General features: G+C 42.8%; 1 protein-coding gene across 1 annotated transcript in view; it reads right to left on the reverse strand.

The window, feature by feature from the left end:
• LOC126213103 (guanine nucleotide-binding protein subunit beta-2) overlaps positions 1 to 5,480 on the reverse strand; it is a 278,038-nt gene extending 272,558 nt beyond the window's left edge. Inside the window, exon 1 of the mRNA XM_049940706.1 lies at positions 5,335 to 5,480. The gene's annotated coding sequence lies outside the window, so the exon portion shown is untranslated. The remainder of the gene's footprint in view (positions 1 to 5,334) is intronic.
• Positions 5,481 to 6,242: the final 762 nt, after the last annotated feature.

The following is a 6,242-nucleotide window of genomic DNA, read 5'->3' on the forward strand; positions in this document are numbered from 1 at the left end:
TAAGGATGTTTAGGAGTGTGGAAATCTCGCGTAGAGATGTATGACACAAGTGACACCCAATCACCTGACGACACTCGAAGTCTGTGAGTTCCGCGGAGCGCCCCATTCTGCTCTCTCACGATGTCTAATGACTACTGAGGTCGCTGATATGGAGTACCTGGCAGTAGGTGGCAGCACAATGCACCTAATATGAGACATATGTTTCTGAGGGTGTCCGGATACTTTCCATAGTGCATGTCGTTCATACGGGGGTCTCTCTGATAGTCAAATGAGAGTATGTTGGCACAACCTGTGTGCACGATTTCTTGATCGTAAAATTTAAAACTTCAGCTTTCATTTTGCTATCTTCAAGTGCCACACCAGTGTGACCAACAAGGGACTGAATACAAAGTTGGTGTTCATATACTTTTGAGCAGACGCTATACAGGGTAGTCCATTGATCGTGACTGGGACAAATATCTCACGAAATAAGCGTCAAACGAAAAAACTGCAAACAACAAAACTTGTCTAGCTTGAAGGGGGAAGCCAGATGGCGCTATGGTTGGCCCGCTAGATGGCGCTGCCATAGGTCAAACGGAGATCAACTGCGTTTTTTAAAATAGGAACCCACATTTTTAATTACATATTCGTGTAGTACGTAAAGAAATATGTTTTAGTCGGACCACTTTTTTCGCTTTGTGATAGATGCCGCTGTAGAACTCACAAACGTATGGCTCAAAATTTTAGACGAACAGTTGCTAACAGATAGGTTTTTTAAATTAAAATACTGAACGTAGGTACGTTTGAACATTCTATTTCGGTTGTTCCAATGTCATACATGTACCTTTGTGAACTTATCATTTCTGAGAACGCATGCTGTTACAGCGTGATTACCTGTAAATACCACATTAATGAAATAAATGCTCAAAATGATGTCCGACAACCTCAATGCATTTGGCAATACGTGTAACGACATTCCTCTCAACAGCGAGTAGTTCGCCTTCCGTAATGTTCGCACATGCATTGGCAATGCGCTGACGCATATTGTCAGGCGTTGTCGGTGGATCACGATAGCAAATATCCTTCAACTTTCCCCACAGAAAGAAATACGGGGACGTCAGATCCGGTGAACGTGCGGGCCATGGTAGTATGGTGCTTCGACGACGAATCCACCTGTCATGAAATATGCTATTCAATGCCGCTTCAACAGCCCGCGAGCTATGTGCCAGACATCCATCATGTTCGAAGTACATTGCTATTTTGTGATGCAGTGAAACATCTTGCAGTAACATCGGTAGAACATTACGTAGGAAATCAGCATACATTGCACCATTTAGATTGCCATCGATAAAATGGGGGCCAATTATCCTTCCTCCCATAATGCCGCACCATACATTAACACGCCAAGGTCGCTGATGTTCCACTTGTCGCAGCCATCGTGGATTTTCCGTTGCCCAATAATGCATATTATGCTGGTTTACGTTACCGCTGTTGGTGAACGACGCTTCGTCGCTAAATAGAACGCGTGCAAAAAATCAGTCGACGTCCCGTAATTTCTCTTGATCCCAGTGGCAGAACTGTACACGACGTTCAAAGTCGTCGCCATGCAGTTCCTGGTGCATAGAAATATGGTACGGGTGCAATCGATGTTGATGTAGCGTTCTCAACACTGACGTTTTTGAGATTCCCGATTCTCGCGCAATTTGTCTGCTACTGATGTGCGGATAAGGCGCGACAGCAGCTAAAACACCTACTCGGGCATCATCATTTGTTGCAGGTCGTGGTTGACGTTTCACGTGTGGCTGACGATTTCCTGTTTCCCTAAATAACGTAACTATCCGGCGAACGGTCCGGACACTTGGATGATGTCGTCCAGGATAGCGAGCAGCATACATAGCACACACCCGTTGGGCATTCTGATCACAATAGGCGTACATCAACACGATATCGACCTTTTCCGCAATTGGTAAACGGTCCATTTTAACACGGGTAATGTATCACGAAGCAAATACCGTGCGCACAGGCGGAATGTTACGTGATACCACGTACTTATACGTTTGTGACTATTACAGCGCCATCTATCTCAAAGCGAAAAAAGTGGTCTAACTAAAACATTCATATTTCTTTACGTACTACACGAATATGTAATAGAAATTGGGGGTTCCTATAAAAAAAACCGCAGTTGACATCCGTTTGACCTATGGCATCGCCATCTAGCGGGCCAACCATAGCGCCATCTGGTTTCCCCCTTCAAGCTAGACAAGTTTCGTTCTTTGTAGTTTTTTCGTTTGACGCTTATTTCGTGAGATATTTGGCCCGGTCACGATCAATGGACCACCCTGTAGACGGTGTAATATTAGTAATTTTCGCCTCACAGACATTAATATACGCTCAATAGTAAACGCCTGATGGCCTAAAGTTATCGAACTGTAAAGTAAAAGAAATGAACCATCGCATAGCGTTCTTTATCTTTGCCGTTCTTGCGCGGTGCCTGTAAATCTCTATGTACATGTATCGATTAATGATATAAAAAAAAGAAATCTGTTGTTTCAAGACAAATGAGGCATTTGGCGCCTCACCTTTTAGTGTTTGTATTCCATGAAAGGCGGACGCGGACTTGCTGCGTTCCGCAACTGTATTTTATATTCTATGTGAAAATATTGAGTAAATATGCTAATTGTTATTTTTTCCAATCAGAAAACATGTAGTTTCTTGTAACTGATTACGAACAGACAGCATCAAGAGGAAATTTTGACTCTTATGTATAAAGTTTTTAACCACGATGGTCATCTATTGTAATTTAATATGAAAAGGTACTTAATTAAAAAAAGTGTGTTAAAGATAAGTGTGCTTATTTTAGTAAATTAACCTTGATGATTTCCATTTCCTCATTTGCACAATTGATAATTATTTTGTGTTATTTCATCACCAGAAATTACAATCACGCTGATGGGCCGAACGCAGCATGTGGCAGAAGGAACATTATCGTTTTCCTATTATTTCTGAACTAACTTTTTTTTTAATTGTGTAGTGTTGCTTCTGTATATTGAGCAAGCAGTGAAAAAAGAAAAATTCGGATTAGGTATTAAAATCCGTGGAGAAGAAATAAAAACTTTGAGGTTCGCCGATGACATTATAATTCTGTCAGAGATAGCAAAGGACTTGGAAAAGCAGTTGAACGGAATGGATAGTGTCTTGAAAGGAGAATATAAGATGATAATCAACAAAAGCAAAACGAGGATAGTGGAATGTAGTCGAATTAAGTCGGGTGATGCTGAGGGAATCAGATTAGGAAACGAGACACTTGCAGTAGTAAAGGAGTTTTGCTATTTGGGGAGCAAAATAACTGATGATGGTCGAAGTAGAGAAGATAACAAATGTAGACGGGCAATGGCAAGGAAAGCGTTTCTGAAGAAGAGAACTTTGTTAACATCGAGTATAGATTTAAGTGTCAGGAAGTCGTTTCTGAAAGTACTTGTGTGGAGTGTAGCCATGTATGGAAGTGAAACGTGGACGATAAATAGTTTAGACAAGAAGAGAATAGAAGCTTTCGAAATGTGGTGCTACAGAAGAATGCTGAAGATTAGATGGGTAGATCATGTAACTAATGAGGAGGTATTGAATAGGATTGGAGAGAAGAGGAGTTTGTGGCACAACTTAACTAGAAGAAGGGATCGGTTGGTAGGACATGTACTGAGGCATCAGGGGATCAGCAATTTAGTATTGGAGGGCAGCGTGGAGAGTAAAAATCGTAGAGGGAGACTAAGAGATGAATACACTAAACAGATTCAGAAGGATGTAGGTTGCAGTAGGTACTGGGAGATGAAGAAACTTGCACAGGATAGAGTAGCATGGAGAGCTGCATCAAACCAGTCTCAGGACTGAAGACCACAACAACAACAACATGCTAATTGTTATTTTTCGAATCAGAAAACATGTAGTTTCTTGTCACTGATTACGAACAGACAGCATCAAGAGGACATCAAGTATTTAACCACAATGGTCATCTATTGTAATTTAATATGAAATGGTACGTAGCATTAAAAAAAACTGTGTTAAAGATAAGTGTGCTTATTTTAGTTAATTAACCTTGATGATTTCCATCTCCTCATTTACTCAAATGATAATTATTTTGTGTTAGTTCATCATCAGAAATTACGATCACGCTGATTGACCGAAGGAACATTATCGTTTTCCTATTATTTCTGAACCAACTTTTTTTTAATTGTGTAGTGTTGCATTTCTTTTAAAGGCTATGAATCTTCTGGTCCTTTAGTGTTGTTCCGGGTATGACTACATCACGAATATGAAAATGCACAGAAACGATAATGTTTCTATTAGAAACAAATAAGCCCTCGGTCACAAATACTAAGTCAAAATTGACCAGGTTTCGATGCTACTATGAGCGTCGTCTTCAGAATTAGACTAACTGTTCTAAAACATATTAGGTGTATAATAGATTAATAAAATTAAAGTTTTTACTGACTGGAAAAAGCAGCAGTACTTACAAGTCACATATTAAAAAAGATCTAAGCCGGAAAGGAGACGTCAAGAATAGTTGAGAGTCTTGTTGCGACCCTTGTCCACAGTACGAGCAGCCCTTAGCGGCTCGCCATCTCACTTACAACTATTCATGACGTCGCCTTTCCGGCTTAGATCTTTTTTAATATGTGACTTGTAAGTACTGCTTCTTTTTCCAGTCAGTACAAACTTTAATTTTATTAATCTATTATATACCTAATATGTCTTAGAACAGTTTGTCTAATTCTGAAGACGACACTCATAGTAGCCTCGAAACCTGGTCAATTTTGACTTAATATTTGTGACAGAGGGCTTATTTGTTTCTAATATAATTCTGACACGGTCACTGAACCTTAGCAGCTATGTTCAAAGATAATGTTTCTCTTATTCAAGTATTTAATGTTCAACGTATGTTATTATAATAGTGTAATCAATCCCTAATTCTGTTGCCAATTGCCGGCCGGGGTGGCCGAGCGGTTCTAGGCGCTACATCTGGAACCGCGCTACCACTACGGTCGCAGGTTCAAATCCTGCCCCGGGCAGGGATGTGTGTGATGTCCCTAGGTTAGTTAGGTTTAAGTAGATCTAAGTTCTAGGGGACTGATGACCTCACAAGTTAAGTCCCATAGTGCTCAGAGCCATTTGAACCATCTGTTGCCAACTGGCCCACCAAAATATTCACTTTTTCGACTTTTTTTTTTAAATATAAAATAACAATTCTTTTTCTTTTTGCCCCCCAAAAGCAACGCTACAACGGCGCTGCTGGCAGTATCTTCTCAGAACACAAAGCCACGGCGGCAGCAGCCGCAGCGAGGCGGGATGCCGAACACTCACCTGTGGGGTTATACGCGAGACGGGGGCGTCAGACGTTGGAGGTTCAGGGTTCGAGGCTTGCTGAGGTCAGGCGTCGTCCGGAGAGGCCCCAGCGGCTGCAGCGAGACTGGCCGAGTGGCGATGTGCTGCGCCCGGCGGCTGCCGGAACCCCTAGCAGTGGCTCGACTAATTCCTCGCTGACCCACTTCCCGCAGAAGACTGTAAAGTGCCGGGGGAAAAAACCCGCGAGTCCAGCCTAGCTGGTCAGCTGCACAGACTACAACGCCTGTAAAAAAAATGTTGAAACTTCCTGGCCAATTAAAACTGTGTGCCGGACCGAGACTCGAACTCGGGACCTTTGCCTTTCGCGAGCAACTGGTCTACCAATTGTGCTACCCAAGCACGACTCACGCCCCGTTCTCACACCTTTACGTCTGCCAGTACGTCGTCTCCTACCTTCCAGAAGCTCTCCTGCGAACCTTGCAGAACTAGCACTCCTGAAAGAAAGGATATTGCGGAGACATGGCTTAGCCACAGCCTAGGGGATGATTCCAGAATGAGATTTTCACTCTGCAGCGGAGTGTGCGCTGATATGAAACTTCCTGGCAGATTAAAACTGTGTGCCGGACCGAGACTCGAATTCGGGACCTTTGCCTTTCGCGGGCAAGTGCTCTACCAACTGAGCTACCCAAGCACGACTCACGCCCCGTTCTCACACCTTTACTTCTGCCAGTACCTCGTCTCCTACCTTCCAGAAGCTCTCCTGCGAACCTTGCAGAACTAGCACTCCTGAAAGAAAGGATATTGCGGAGACATGGCTTAGCCACAGCCTAGGGGATGTTTCCAGAATGAGATTTTCACTCTGCAGCGGAGTGTGCGCTGATATGAAACTTCCTGGCAGATTAAAACTGTGTGCCGGACCGAGACTC

Source organism: Schistocerca nitens, chromosome 11, assembly GCF_023898315.1.
Source record: "Schistocerca nitens isolate TAMUIC-IGC-003100 chromosome 11, iqSchNite1.1, whole genome shotgun sequence".
Taxonomy (NCBI): domain Eukaryota; kingdom Metazoa; phylum Arthropoda; class Insecta; order Orthoptera; family Acrididae; genus Schistocerca; species Schistocerca nitens.